Genomic DNA, 16,999 nt, shown 5'->3' with positions numbered 1-16,999 from the left:
TTAGAGACAAGTCCCGCAGACGGGGGCCCATGGAGTCCCTCTACACGGTGGATCTTTACAGAGATGTGCAGAGTCGGTCTGAGCAGGAGATGGGAGGATCGGTTTGCAGTGAACCTGTTGAGGGCTTGGGAGCAGCTGAGGGGTGGCCTGGAGCAGCATCAACCCACCTGCATTGAGGAGCGCTTGAGACAGCCACTGGTTTTGGACCATCTGGTCCGCACCCAACAAAATAAACATGGATGGGAGTAGACCCCATGTTTCTTGGGGCCCCATGGCAGAGGGGCCAGCCCGCTCCCTAGGGGGACTTGCTGCAGTTTACAGAGCTTCCAGAGCAGCTTCAGAGTACACAGGTGCAGGGCATGAGAGGGGCGCAGAGCATGTGTCAGGACATTTCAGAGGCTTTACCAGCAGATAGGCTCATCCCTTTAGAGCCGCCAGCTCCTTGCTGGATGGGGGCCTTCACGCGACTGGAGGTCCTCATAGCAGTGAGGGCCAGCTCAAACTCAGGCTCTTGCTTGTTCTTTGAGGTACAAAGAGAGGGTCGCCTCCTCAAAGTTGCTGATGAGGCACCCGAGGTGGCTGAGGGCTGCTTCCAGAGATTCGAGTGGTGGGCATCAATGGGAGGACTTGTGTCATAGACCCCCACTCTACTGCTCTGGATACAGGACATTGGCGGCTCTGGACCTGGGAGAACGCCTCTGACGCGGCTACAGTGGGACCCTGGGGAGTGGTTCTGGAGAGACCCCTTTGCCGCAGTTGACCACCCAAGGACCCCTTTTTCTCAGTACAGAGCTCGGCTGGGTCGTCACATACTGACAGCTCGAAGGGAGGCTTGGCCACTGCAGCGACTCACTGGCAGGAGGAGGGCCTCACGACAGAGTTTCTAGCAGACTTTTGGGAGCGGTTGTGGGACAGCCGCCAGCCGAGGAGAGTTACTCTGTTCCAGTGGCTGGTGGCACGCAGAGCGACCACGGTTGGGAGTTGGTTGGTGCACAGTGGCCTCTCGGCAGCATGTGGAGCTTGCAGCCACCTATTTGAGACGTAGTGACATTGTTTGTGGGATTGCCCCATGGCACGGCAGGTGTGGCTTCGGATCTTGCGATGATGCCTGCGCTTTCTTCAGTTTGTCAGTACACTTGGGGTGCTGCTGCCTGGTCCACCCTCTCGGGCCTAGCACTCAGTTTCAAGAGGGCGTCAGTCAGCAGGATGATTGTGATACAGGATGGCAGGCCTACACTTCAGCCAGCCACAGAGATCATCCCTCGGGAGCAGAGCAGGGATAGAGAGAGGTGTTGGGAGCTCATCTGCTGCCTGACACTTTGGTTCATTTGGAGAGCCCGCTGCTTTCGCATTTTTGAGGTTCGCAGTGTCTCTCTGGCGGAGACTGTTCACGACTTCTGGCTAGAGCTGGTCCACACACTCAGAGGCCAGTTCGAGCGGCTACAGGGTAGCTTTGACCGCATGCAGGAGTGTCGGGAGGCTTTTTTGAGATTGTGGCAGCTTGGACCATTCTACACCATGGTTCAGGGAGTGCCCCGATGGCAGTACCATCCACCGGTGTGGCTCTTCCCCCCACCTATCTCCTGATTTAGCCTTTGTACATACTTTGTTGTTTCATTGGGAGAGTCTCCCCATTTGCTGATGTAGCCCTCTGTTACAGGGGCTGTTTGTAGCCCATTGGGCAGGTTTGTTAACTAATGAAAGGATCTTTTTCTGGAAAAAAAAAGAAAGAAGAAAGGGGCAAGAGGGCATCCCTGTCGAACCAATCGCGTGACCAAAAAACGATTCCCTCTTCCCCTTGCCAAGAGCAACTGATTGTGAGCACGCCTGTATAGAGCTGGCACCCCCCTGATCCAAGCATCTGAGAACCCCATGCGAAGTAGAGTGTCCTGCAAGAAGCCCAATCCACTCTGTCATACGCCTTCTCAAAGTCGAGAAGAAGTACAACCAAGTTCTCTCCCCTGAGACGAGCCAGGGCCGTCGCCTCCCAGAAAGTGAAGATGTTGTCAAGGATGCTGCACTCCTTGACAAAGCTTGTCTGCGTCCCATGTATGAGGCTCTCTAGCAGTGGCTGGATTCTCAAACTCGGAGCCTTCGCCAAAATTTTGTAGGTTGAGTTGAGAATGGTGATGGGTCGCCACTGCTGAATCTTGTCCAGTGATCCTCCCTCCTTGGGGATGAGAAAGATCAATCCCTCGCTCAGACTGTCAGGCATCTCAACAGTGTGTAGAATGTACTGATAAGCGCTACACAAATCCAGACCAAGCACCTCCCAGTACTTCAAGAAAAAGCTCGGAGTCAAGCCATCCTTCCCTGGGCAATTGCCTCGTGGTAGTCACTTGAGAGCATCGTGGATCTCATCTGACTGGAGGGGCATCTCAAGCCTCTGGCGCATCTCCTCAGTGACCAAACAAGGCATCTGTGCCCCCACCTGCTCTCTGCATGCATCTCGGCTCTCTGACTAAGGCTCAGCTGAACGCAACTCGCGGTAGAAGTCTGTAGCAGCTGCACGCATATCCTCTGGCTCAGTAGCCAATGACCCATCTGGCCTCCTCAACTGGCTAGCACTGGTGCGTGCATGTCTAGGGCCCACAATCTCGAAGAACTCACCAGTAACTCTGTCTCCCACCTAGGTCCACTGAGCTGCCTGACGATGGTATGCAAACTCATGGCACCTCTCCTCTACTGTGATCAGCTCCTATCGAGCCTGCTGCATCTGCTCCTCCATCCAGGGGCTGCCAGGGTGGCGCTCCTGCATCCTCTGCAGGGATGCAATGCCCCGACGAAGCCGCCTCTCCTCCTCTCTGGTCGCAGCCAAACGAGTTACAGACTCCTGGAGAAAGAAACGGCTAATCTCTGCGAGGCCCATGGCCACCCTATCACCTAGGGTGCCCTGTCTGTCCAAAGCATCTCAACTTGCTCTCGTAGCTCTGTATCCAGTAAGATCCTCTCAGGGATGCGCAATGTGGTACTACAACTCCTCTGTGTGTCTGCCACTGTAAGAATCACTGGCGCGTGGTCAGAGAAGGTGGTGCCTGCCAGAATGCATACTGCTCCTCCCCTGTCACAAAAGTGGCTCTAGCATAGAAGCGGTCGATCCTCGACAGATTCACCCCTTCTACTCTCCTGTCAGACCGAGAGAAAGAGAGGCTATCTGATGGTCGTATAAATCCTGCATGCTGCCATACATTGGCTACCCTCATGGTCATACATAACTGCTCCCAAGATGCCAACTCAACTCCATGCATTGTAACTTGGCTGCCTCTTGTCCTGTCAGAGGGGTCCTCCAACATGTTCCCCACACACCACTGCTCTGCGTGAGGTAAGGCCCCCACTATCTATGCCCAAAACTTGGCTCGACCACTCGCATGGTTGGGTGTATAGATGTTCAGGAAGCCCATGAAATAGCCTTGGACCTGCAAAGTAATCCATTGTGCCCTGCCTGGCACTATAATGCCCCTGTCCACAATGGCCGGCTGCCATGAATCCGCAATAGTTATACATACCCCACCCTGCGTGCCTCCTGATCCAAAGCCAGCTGGCCAGAAAGTCTCAGAGTGGCCCCGCAAAATCTAACCACATCGCCGAATACGGCTATCACAAAAATGATGCTCCTACAGCATGAGAATGTCTATCCTGCCTCCCACAAGGCATCTCTGTAACTACTGTCTTAGGCAACCCCTCTGCCGCACAAACTGGGGTCCACCTAGACCTTGCACGTTCCATGAGACAATCCTCATGGCTCAGTGAGAGAAAACTGACGTTGCCGCGGCAGCCAAACGCGCAATCTTCGAGGCTGGCTTGGATGGGGAATAGTCCGCATCCGAGCGAACCCCGAGAAAGGCGTGTATGCATGTGCTGTACAACCCAAGCCCACGAAGAGCGTGCAGATCGTAAAGCAACATTTGCAGACCAAGAATCCTCATTGACAAATACATAGCTTGAAATGCTCTGAGTGTCTGCAAAGAGGTAAGCCACAATGTAGCACAACCCGAAGAAGACTGTAAGGGATCCGTTCTGCAAAAAATGGAACTGACAGAAGTTCTGCACAAAAGGACGAAATTGCCTGCGCAGCACTGCCTGTAGTGGAAACGAAGGTCGAAATGAGCCTAAATCAAAATTCTAAGTAGACGCCCTGTTGATGCCCACCAAAGCTCACTCAAATCGGAGAAAGTGAGTAGGAGAGTGTTGGCGACGCTGGCGACTATGCGCGGGAGGTCGCAACCTGCTCTGATACCAATTGCTGGAATTAGGGTTGCAAGGAAGCACACACACAGCTTGGAGAAGATGAAGAAGCTCTAGGCACACAGCAGGGAGTGTATTGCTTAGTGCTCAATGAAAGATAAGTTAATCCTAGAATGATACAATGCACGGGGGAAAAAACCTCCTAGTGAGGGAAAAAATGCTCTGGCGGTCCTAAGTGTGTTCACACGCATCACTACCTCATATATAGTAACACCATCTACTGAGATAACATGCATGAAAGGAGATGATCAACCAATGCCGGAGGTACCTAATGAATTAAAAAGTCTTTATCGCTTAATAATTGACAGTAATACATTGAACCACCTGAACCTTTCGATGGACGCCGCAACAAGCAAGCAATAAATCAATGGATATTTAAAATGGACACCTATTTTGCAAACCATGATTTACCAGAACCCAAACAAGTCGCCTTGGCGGCCAGTCTTCTAAAAGATACTGCATTTCTATGGTGGCAACGATGGGTTGCACTTGGAAAACACACGCCAACTTGGGCTAAATTTAAGCGAGGATTGTGCAAGGCTTTTGTATCTGCTAGTGCAGACTTCCATGCACGTTCGGCTTTGCGTCACTTATGCCAAACAGTGTAATGTGCAGCGGATGTGAATGATGGTGCAGCTCAGGATGTGTGCTCAATTCACGCTCAAGGTTCCTTTAATGAGATGAAGGGAGAGCTTTCACCTACTTCAATGAGAAAGTGTGTGTAATGATCAAACAAAGGGGCAATGAAATACTGTGCGTACAAGTGCATGAGAGTGCTAAGGAGAGAGAGAAAGACACAACACCAGATTGGGTCCCAAACCCCCCTCCAAGGGCCCCCCCACACCGTTGCCGATGTGGTATTTGCTTTAGATTGCACAAATGTCTGGTACAAGTGGTACAAGTCGTAAATGCTGTGAGTACTAAATGATGCTATGTCGAGGCCGACGGTGGTGCCGACGATGACGAGACTAAGGCTGAAAACTAAATGCTGCGAATCTGCAACTGTTGCACCAAGACGGGGCTGATCTGCTGCCGTCGCCAAGGGCAGTAAATGCATGCAAAGTTGCTGGCTGAACTGAGGCTAAATCTGAAAATGGACTGTCGTGATGGCTAAAAACTGACCATCGCAGATCGCGCCTCGGCAAGCTCTCGCGGTGAGGATCTGCTACGGAATTGTTGCGGGTCGTAGAGGCTAATAGCGGAAAACTGAAAACGCTAGCAGAACTGCAAAGAAATGCAAAACGCTAGGGCTTACCGGGTTCTTCACGATGGTTCCGTCGAGGCAGAGAATCTGCGGCAAGGAGGCTAATCGCTTGGGCTGAAATCTGCATTTGCCGGCGAGAGTGGGCTAAATTCCAAAACGCTGGCTGATCTGGGTCCTTGGGCTGAATTCCGCAAACAGTTGCGTGGATGGGCTGAATTCCCCAAATGCTGGTACTGCTGGCTGCTGACGGTTGGAATCGCTGGCTGATCTGGGCAATTCCACAAACGCCAGGCTTGGTCTACTGAGAAACGCTGAAGCTTGATCTTCTGCGATCCGGCTTTACTTCATCGCGTGGGTATTCTTTAATACGTCCCAATTTACTGGTCGAGCAGCGCTATGCCAAACTCCACGATCTCATTACTTTATTATAAGTTAAAAAGATCACTTATAATATATAAGAGGTGGTTCACACGCAAAGTGAGTAAATGACTTGCAGATGGTCTGATGACTCTGTTAGGCTACTGATGGTCCTTCTCTGCTACTGAATGCTATGCTTGGGACTAAATGGGTCATGTCGTGTTGTGGTTGTGCAATCAGAGGGTATGCAGCTACTCTAAGTGTTTAGGTGATGCACGGCCGGCTACGGCTCACAGGGTGCCAGAAACACTGCCTAGGTTGTCCTAAACCCTAGAAAGATGGGATAGCATGTCCGCGTACACATAGGGTTAGATGTGCACGTGACATCCCCTCCTTTTCAAGGTGAGGTACTGGTACCGAGTTATATGGCCGCAAAAGAGTCGGTCAACACCTTCAGAGAATCTTCGCTGGTCCACTCTGCTACGTGGGTCCTGCGATACTTGAACTTCAGAAAGGTTTGCAATGCTTGCTTCTTTGGGCCGCACTGAAAGCAACGCCAAATACTCAGTTTCTGGTCCTTGTCTTCAATGTCGTCTACGATCTCGTGTCCATCTGCGTCCAGGGTCCATCCTGAACCATACTAAAACACAAAACCATAAACGCATCTGTCCAATACAAAAAATGTGTGCGAAACTTAACCTTTTTCCTTACACTTATCCACTGTGGCAAACCACGAAGGGAATACCAATGCTTGTTGGACAAGCGTGCTAATGCTTTGGCGGTGACTGTGTCACGAAATGTGTCTATCTTTTCTAAAGTATTGTCTATGCATCTGTGCTCATCCATGAGTGAATCATGTGCAGCGTGCAATATGTCTTTCCTATGAGAAGAAAACACATAACGAGGGTGACGAACATACAAGAAACCGTCACGAATGAAACATTGAATCAATGCAAAGAGACTAATCAAGAGAGAGAAAAATACTCCCTGATGGGGTGCTTGTGATCTCGACTTGGAAGTCAAGATCGGTCATGTGTGACTAATCGAATCTGCAATAGGGTTAGCTTTTCGAAAAACACTGAAACCACCAAATTGCTCACAAAACTGGAACCATCTAGCTTGACGGTCACCCCAAGTTGTACTCGGTACAGCCTGAAGCAACTTGAAGGCTTGATGCTCCTTTCGAACAATCACTTCTTTCTTGTGCAAAACATGTGTTTTGTGTTGAGAGAGAGTTTCTTTTTCATGGTTCTGTTCTTGTGCTAGTTCTTGTTCTTTTTCGGGTTCTTTTTCATACAAAGAATGGTTCTTTTCTAAGTGTTGGGAATGTGTGCAAATTGAAGCTATGCAACTACGTGTTTTCACCTCATGCAACACACTAGAGTGAGAGATAACTGGCACGGATGGAATGCTCGTGTCACAGCGAAGAACCACGAGAGGTGATCCTTCCACTGGAAGAGAGAGAGTGTTTTCTCTCCAATTAATCTGCGGATTATACTCCTTAAACCACTCAATGCCAAAAATCACATCACATCCAATGAGAGGCGAAATCACAAAATTTCGTCGAATGCAGACATTCTGAATTGCCACGGTCGTATCAACACATTCATGCGTGAACGAAGTGTGCATGCTAGGAGCAAATCCACAGACCTCGATGGGATCTATAGGACTAACTTCTAAACCTCACTCTTCACAAGAGAGTCACTGATCACATTATGCATACTGCCAGGATCAAACAAGATGACAATGCGTTCGTTTTTCACACGACCATAACACTGCATGAGAGACTCATCGATATGATCATGAGAAACTGTGGACACATTAGTTTCTCGTTGTATGACACTAACAGAAAATGTGGGTTCTATGGGTTCTTTAGGTGCCTTAGGTGCTTTCTTTCGACAATCTTGTTTCATATGACCCTTAGTGTGACATTCAAAACATCGACCTTCTTTCTTGTATTCATTAATCTCCTCTGGAGTTAACCTACCTCCTACGATTCCTCGAGCAGATTTTTCATCAGGCGTCAACTTAGGGGTGTCCTGAGTTTTAGCCTTTCCCTTAGGTTCATTTTGAGAATTCTGTGCTTGTGAAGTACAAGAAGATTGAGAAGAAGAATTACTATTTTTACCATTGTTCTTACAAGTCTGTTGGTTCTGAGAATTTTGCGGGGTACTTGACTTACTCTCCTTCGGCTTGCCTTTGTTGTGCTTCATTTCTTGCTTGAGAGCGATTCTGACAGCGTCATTGTAGTCCTTTGGATCGAGAACTTCCACATCATACTTGATATAGTCGTCCAAACCATAGAGGAAAGCTTCCTTGAGATCCTCGTCCGACTTTCGCAATTGAACACCGATCTGCAAAATACGGTTAGAAAAAGACATGACGGGAGTGCCACTCTGCTTAAGGCCTCTCCAATCCTCTTTCAAGCGATGTGGTGGCAGAAAGCGAGCCTTGAGTTTGTTTTGGAAGTCGGACCAACTGTAAGACAGTGGTTCGTCATCCTCAACATTCTCAAGATGTTCTGCCAACTGCACCTCTTGCCATGCCTGATACCAATTGATAGCATCACCCGACAAATACATGGCGGCAGTCAAGACTTTATTGTTATTGTTCTTCTTGCTAGTAGCAAAGTAAGCGTTAAATTGATGCAACCAAGAATAAATCAAAGATGCATCCATCTTACCGTCATACTTACTGAAGGTCAACTTTTCAGTGACTAGATTGTTGGAATCGTCGTCTCTACCTGATCTACAAACAGGTTTTGGGAGGGATGCTCCGAGAGCTGAAAATGTCTCTGGAATAAGTTCGCGCTCTGGAGTCGGGGAATCAGGAATAATTATCACTTCCGGCTCTGGCGAATCTGGGTTCCGCCCAAGGAAGTACTCGTAATGCTGAAGATGTACCGGAATAGGTACTGTCTCTGGAGCAGGGACGGGTTCTGTGGCCGCCGTCGGATTGTCGGAATAACAACTACCTCGTGGACGGGAAGGGGGTTCTTTGGCAAAATCTCCTCTGATCCTCGTTTATGTACGAGAAGTACGGAAAAGGCTAGGTGTGATCGTCTGCCATGATTCTGGTTTGTACTTGGTGCAAGAGAGAGAACAGGGGCCAGCGCTGGAGGGGAAGAGAGGGGCAATGTGGAAATTCTGCAACGTGGGAATTGTTTTTGTTTATTTACAATGTTCACACTTGGGTAAATTTGGGGCAGCGTGGTGCAATCTGGTGACGCTCGCTAGCATGCACTTTTATTGTTACGTAAGTTGAATTTGTTCAAGAGGGGCACTTAAAAGGGTGTTTCACATTGGTGATAATTTAGGGGCTGGCTAACCAAGTTAAATCAATAAAATTGAAGGTATTTGATGGTGTTAAAACCCATACGCTGCTGGCTGATTACGTAAATAAACTCCAACAAATAAATTTCAGCCAGCATTGTGTTTTGATTGGACGAAGGGGCAGCCTCAACACAACTTTTCAGTTGAGATCTTGGTGAAGGGGGGTGATGCTGGGATCGTAGAGCACACACACAGAGAGCCAACACGAAGAAGGAGATAGACACAGTGTATGGCGGGGCGGTACTCACACTACAATGTGTAGTTATGAGTATAGTTATTATGAATGAGTAAATGAATGGCTGTACATGGGCGGCTGAACAACGGGCAGCCGGGCACACTGGCCTTTAACCCAACAATCTCCCACTTAAAGGCAGTGTGCCTTTAAAGTGGCCAAAGTACAGCAAAAGAAGTCAAGCCATACCCATCAGCGATCTACAGTGTGCAAACCGCTGTGAGGCTAATGACTTCGTGAGTAGATCAGCAGGGTTATCGTCAGTGTGTACCTTGACAAGCTCTATGCACTTGTCCTCTAGCACCTCTCGTATGAAGTGATACCTCACCTCAATGTGCTTTGTCTTCGCATGGAAGACAGGATTCCGTGCCAACACTATGGCACTCTGGCTATCACAATGTAGAATCGGAGCATCACAAGCCATACCAAGATCTCCCACTAGTCGTGAGAGCCATACGGCCTCCTTGGCAGCCTCAGTGGCAGCCATATATTCAGCCTCTGTAGTGCTCAAAGCAACGCATGGCTGTAAACGTGATGCCCACGAAACCGGTCCACCTGCAACTGTGAACACATAGCCGCTAGTAGACTTCCTCGAGTCCACTGACCCTGCATAGTCTGAATCTGTATATCCGCAAACAGACATATCCTTCTCACCATAACATAGGGACAACTCTGAAGTCCCTCTCAAGTATCTGAGAATACCTCTCACTGCATCCTAATGACGCTTGCCCGGGTTAGACATGTACCTGCTAACCACACCAACTGCATGAGCAAGATCTGGACGCGTAGCCACCATGGCATACATCAAGGAACCAACAGCTGACGCATAGGGAATCTGAGACATCTCTGTAGTCTCCAAATATGTCTGAGGGCAGTCATCATGGCTGAGTTTTACATATGGAGGCAACGGGGTACTAATGGCCTTCCCCCCTTCCATATGAAAACGCTCAAGCACCCTGTCAATGTACTCTTTCTGACTAAGAAAGAGCATCTTGCGAGAACGATCACGAGTGATCCGCATACCCAAAATATGATTGGCATCCTCAAGATCCTTCATGGAAAAGGTCTCATGTAGCCTATGTTTCAAGGCATCCACATCAGAAATACACTTCCCTGCGATTAGCATGTCATCCACATACAAAACCAAAACAATAAGACTACCATCTGCAGCCTTGCGAGTATAGAGGCATGGGTCCTCATAACTGCGTACATAGCCCAATGAACTCATGAATGCATCAAACTTACAATACCATTCACGAGATGATTGCTTCAGCCCATACAAGGTCTTAAGAAGCCGGCATACCATCTTCTTTGAGCCATGAATAACAAACCCACTTGGTTGCTCCATGTACAAATCCTCGTGCAAGTCCGGATGTAAGAAAGCTGTCTTTACATCCATTTGCTTCAACTCCATGTCTTCTGTAGCTACCAAGGCAAACAACATACGCAAAGTAGACATCTTCACCACTGGGGAGAAGATCTCGTCAAAATCAATGCCCTTCTGTTGCTTGAATCCTTTAGCCACAAGCCTTGCTTTGTACCTAGGCTTTGCATCCATTGAACACAATTTTATCTTGTAAACCCACTTGCATGGTATTGCCTTCTTACCCTTTGGCAAAGGAGTAAGCTCCCACGTTTCATTTTGGATCAACGAATCCATCTCTGACTGCATAGCCTGCTCCCACTTGAGCTTGTCAACACTAGACATGGCCTCATCATAACATGATGGCTCCCCGCAATCAGTCAACAATACATAATCCATAGAAGGCACAAAAAGCTGAGGCTGTCTTGCACGCCGCTCTGAACGCCTCAAAGACTGTGCAGGAGGTGCATCTGGCTGTCCCACATCTACATGATCTCCCAACAAGGGCTGATCTGGCTGTCCCACATCTACATGATCTCCCAACAAGGGCTGATCTCCCACTTGAGGGTCAATGGGCTGCCCACGAGCAGCCATGGGACCATCATACCGATGGCCATCCTCCTCAAATATCACACGCCGAACCTCAACCGTTCGCGGTGATGCTCTATACATAGAGTCCTCATGAAAAACAACATCATGGCTACGCACAATCTTCCTGTCAATAGGATCCCACAATCGATAACCCATCTCACCAGAGCTACCATAACCCAAGAAGATACATCTCTTGCTCTTCGGATCCAATTTGCTGCGTTTTGCCTTAGGTACATGTACATAAGCTTCACAGCCAAAAACACGAAGGTGACCATACGAAGGTGTCAAACCTGTCCATACCTCTTCAGGCACTTTGAAGCCCAAAGGAACACTAGGTGAACGATTTATCAAATGCACAAAAGTGGCAACAGCTTCAGCCCAAAATCCATTTGACAAACCAGCCATAGAAAGCATACTACGGACTTTTTCCTGTATAGTCCTATTCATGCGCTCTGCCACACCATTTTGAGGAGGTGTATAGGGAGCACTAAGCTCGCGCCGTATACCCTTCTCAACACATAATGTTGTGAAAGCATGAGACATACACCCCCATTGTCCGTACGTAAGCACTTCAACTTACAACCTGATTGGTTCTCGACAAGAGCCAACCATTGCTTAAATATATCAAACACCATATCCTTCTTACGAATGGGGTATGCCCATACCTTCCTGCTAGCATCATCAATGAACGTAACAAAGTACATAGCACCTCCAAGAGAAGCATTGGGCATCGGCCCACATACATCACTATGCACCAAAGCTAGCTTTTCCAAAGATCTGTGTGGAACACTTTTCTTATGAGAAGACCGAGCATGTCGACCATAAAGGCAATGCTCACAAAACTCAAAACCACCAAAATCTGAAACGGGAATGTAATCCGCACGTGCCAACAACTTCAAACCTTTTAGTGACATATGCCCCAAACGATGATGCCATAAAGAAGCAGGAGGTTGCTCAGTGATCCCCACAATGTGATCAGCCACACTAGCTACACAAAGGGAATACAAGGTATTCCTCTTAGCACCTTTAACCAAAACAAGGCTGCCCTTAGTGAGCTTCCAACCTCCATCACCAAAAGATACATTGAAACCAAGTGAATCCAACTGACCCACACTAATCAAGCTTTTTGCAAGAGCCGGCACATGACGCACACGCTGCAAGACAAACGTAGTAGAGTTTGGCATAGCCAAATGAATATCCCCAATGCCATGAATCTGCATAGAACGCCCATTGGCAATCCTGACAGTACCTGTGCTCGAAGCATCATAGTCATGAAACCACGACCTATGAGGCGTAACGTGAAAAGAAGCACCACTGTCAATGACCCAATCCATAGGCATACTACGCTCATGAGTGAGAAGAAAAGCGTCATCAAAATAGGATGCAAGCAACACATCACCAAGCTCTTCACTAGTAGCACTAGTCGGAGCACATACATGGTCATCTTGAGAGCTACACTCTCCCTGTGTTGCATGTAACTCCTCAATCTTGACATTGGACTTAGGCTTGTCCTTAGCATCATGGTCTTTCTTCTTACCATCTCCATTTTCCCTTTTCCACTTGTAGCAATCCTTTTTGAAATGGCCTTTTCTACCACAATGAAAACATTCCACATCCTTTTTACTTGTGCCTGCACGGGACTTGCTTCTAGATTTACCCCTGTTGGACTTATACTTGTCCATAGTCCTGCCTCTGACAACCATTGCACTAGAAGACTTACTACCTGCATTATTCTTTCGATTAATCTCTTCCGTGAGAAGACTAGACTCCACATTAGTACTTGTCAACTCATTCGCAGGAACCGAGTTACTTATGGCTGTCCTAAATGTGTCCCATGACTCAGGCAACGTGACAAGTAAAAACATAGCTTTTACATTTTCCTCAAACGTAATTTCCTACGTAGCAAGTTGGCTGAAAATTGTATTGAACTCATTCAAATGCGCATTCATGGAAGCACCTTCCTCCATTCGCAAATCAATAAGCTTTTTAATCCAATACACCATAGAAGCAGCCGAATGCTTATCATACATATCGCAAATCCGCTGCCATAGCTCATAAGCTCCACCTTGTGCATCTTTCACATTGTAATAAACAGACTTTGAAAGGGAAAGCCTAATGGTAGACCTACACATCTCATCCAACTCCTCCCAATCATCCCTCTCCATGTTCTCTGGCTTAACTCCCTGCAACTTTAGAGGTCGAATCTGTTTCTTCTGCACCAAGACATCCCAAATCTGATCTTTCCAATATGAGAAATTAGCACCATCCAATTTCTCAATATTGAAAACTGTGTCCTCTTTAGTGCCCATTACAACAAGAATGCAACAATGAGAAACCTGTAACCAACCAACAAACTGCCACAACAAAGTAGGGTTGCAAATCTGACAACACCTGCTGCTCAATCAAAGAGCAAACGCATAGAGTATAAATCAGCCCATAATATGGTCAAAAAACGTACGTAGAAATCCACAAACAAATGCATAAACCCGTGACACCTGTAACTCAACCGGCCTAGGCAAACCGTGCCACAAAATGCATCAACAATGAGCTGTCATAGAGGCATAAACATACTCCATGTCTGAATAACCACAATAGAGACATAAGCTGACCAAGCTTACACAAATCCGTGAGCATAAATGGATCCAAGTGAGCATATAACCAATGCACAAGCTCAACGAAGTCCAATCTCTACTGTCAACCAAGTACCTGTCCGTACTCAAACCACAACACTGCAAGCAAGAGAAAACCCGCTCTATGTATAAGTGAACCAAATCTCCACAATATCATGCATAAAGAGTGTCTGTCAAACTGCCATATCCACATCCATCAACATACATAGATGATGTAAACCTATAGCTCAAGCATAAATAGACTGCCCAAAAGAGTAGAAGCTCCCACTCAAACCACAACCATATACATGGCTGTCCCACAGTCAAAATACATGTTTTGTAACCACAGAAGAAACCTGTATCCAAAGCTCCCTGTAACCTGTAACCTATACCCGTACCTGTAGTCGAAGAAGACAATGTCGCCAAACTCCCACTCTATCTGTGTGTATGAGGCCACTCCAAGAAGAGGCTACACACTCTCAAATGAGCTGTGGGCTCACGTAAGTGGAAGACACTACAACAATGGCACCTGTAATGGCTATGGAAGCTCTGGCAGCAGAAAACTACCAAAGAGAGATGAAAAAACGTAGCTCCTAGTCTGTAGCTCGGATGGGATTTCTGATGGCACGAATGGCTCCGAAAGGGGGGTTAAACCCCAGGACACCTGCAACACCTGGAGAAAATACTCGTGGAGTGCTGAACCTTCCAATGCCAAGCTCAGAAAAACCTTCTGCTCTTTGGAAATGCGCGCGTGCGCGAAACCGAAAAACGGCAATGAAACAGCAGCAAGTTTCAACACACTCAACAATGATGATGAAGCTCTCAATGCTCTCACTACCAAGCTCTGATACCACTTGTTGGGATCGTAGAGCACACACACAGAGAGACAACACGAAGAAGGAGATAGACACAGTGTATGGTGGGGCGGTACTCACACTACAATGTGTAGTTATGAGTATAGTTATTATGAATGAGTAAATGAATGGCTGTACATGGGCGGCTGAACAACGGGCAGCCGGGCACACGGGCCTTTAACCCAACAGGTGACGCTTGGGAAAAGGGTGCGGCAACTGCCCAATTTAGCCCAGCAAATGGCGTGAGGGGACATGCCTCTTGGGAAGGGGTGCATCCACATCTGCTAAAGGGGCACGACAAGAGAGGCACCGCATGACACAATCGGCGAAGAGTCACCTCAAGGAGGCACGGACGGCTACCAAGAGGCACAACCCAATGAAAGGGTGCCGATGAAGAGGTGCATCGCGAGTCTTCCATCGGGAAATTTCAGCACGCACATCGGGTATGCCATCCCTCCGTACATATATCTGTATTAAGTATGTAAATGGTGGAGTTTAGGAATACCTCACATTAGCTAGTATGCCATCTTTCCTCTGCTACCATACAACTCTGGAAGAGGGGTAGAGTGTAGAGGCGAGGGCGAGAGGCTCACAACCTTTGGGTCCCGGGAAAATTTTTGCTATGATACCACTGTGAGGATTAGTGGTGCTAATCCTATCTTTAATACTAAAACTTCATACTTAAGATCAAACTAAGACTCAAGAGACGAGAACATTGATGTTTGATTGATTGAATGACTGTGTGAATCTATGTAAACTGAGTACAATAGGCTCTTTATATAGGAGACGAAGAGACACAAATGAAAAGACATGACTTTAAATGTAAAGACACATCCTTTCGGCGAAGAGCTGCAACCATTGGGCGAAATGGTGTGACCAGTCGTCGAAGGAGTGTGGCTTTTGACGAAGAGGCATGTCTCTTGAGCGAAGACTCGTGACCATCCAAGCGTAGGGGTCCTCCTTGGCATGGCACTTCGCGTATCTGCATCCATGAGTAAGTGTATATGCTGTAACTTAGTCACAATCGTGACAGATGGGATAGCATGTCCACGTACACATAGGGTTAGATGTGCACGTGACATCCCCTCCTTTTCAAGGTGAGATACTAGTACCGAGCTGTATGGCCGCCAAAGAGTCGGCCAACAACTTCAGAGAATCTTCACTGGTTCACTCTGCTGCGTGGGTCTTGCGATACTTGAACTTCGGAAAGGTTTGCAATGCTTGCTTCTTTGGGCCACGTTGAAAGCGACCACAAATACTCGGTTTCTGATCCTTGTCTTCAATGCCGTCTACGATCTCGTGTCCATCTGCGTCCAGGAGCTCCGTTGAGGGTCCATCCTGAAACATACTAAAACACAAAACCATAAACTCATCTGTCCAATACAAAAAATGTGTGCGAAACTTAACCTTTTTCCTTACACCTATCCACTGTGGCAAACCACGAAGGGAATACCAATGCTTGTTGGACAAGCGTGCTACTGCTTTGGCGGTGACTGTGTCACGAAATGTGCCTATCTTTTCTAAAGTACTGTCTATGCATCTATGCTCATCCATGAGTGAATCATGTGCAACGTGCAATATGGCTTTCCTATGAGAAGAAAACACATAACGACGTTGACGAACATACAAGAAACTGTCACGAATGAAACAATGAATCAATGCAAAGAGACTAATCAAGAGAGAGAAAAATACTCCTTGATGGGGTGCTTGTGATCTCGACTTGGAAGTCAAGATCGGTCCTGTGTGACTGTTCGGAAACCCAATACCTTCACATCGCTTTTGATGATACACAGTGCAGATGATGAATTAGCTGTTACAGTTGAGTCTGAGCCAAAACCAAATCCAGCAACATATCTCAAGCAGCCTTTTTATAAACCATATCTGGACCTATTTCCTGATGATTTGCCAAGCACTTGGCCTCAATCTATTGAGGTAAAGGTGTTGTGCCTTGCCCGGACGCCCAAGCTATGGGCACCTGCCCATTGACCTTATTGTTTGTACATATACAAACCAATAAGGAGTAGCTCACTTTGAGCCCTACTCCACCCACACGGCATGCTTCTCTCCTTCTCCCCTTCCTGCATGCACACATAGCACTGGATTTTCACTGCACATGCACACATCCGTGCACACGCACTCTTCAACCCTATGTAAAGGTGCACGATCTTCTCAAGGATTCTATACAGTGTATGCAATGTACACAGGTGGACGT

This window comes from Adiantum capillus-veneris, chromosome 22, assembly GCF_014529385.1.
Source record: "Adiantum capillus-veneris isolate H3 chromosome 22, ASM1452938v2, whole genome shotgun sequence".
NCBI classification, from domain to species: Eukaryota; Viridiplantae; Streptophyta; class Polypodiopsida; order Polypodiales; family Pteridaceae; genus Adiantum; species Adiantum capillus-veneris.
This window is presented reverse-complemented; position numbering follows the sequence as displayed.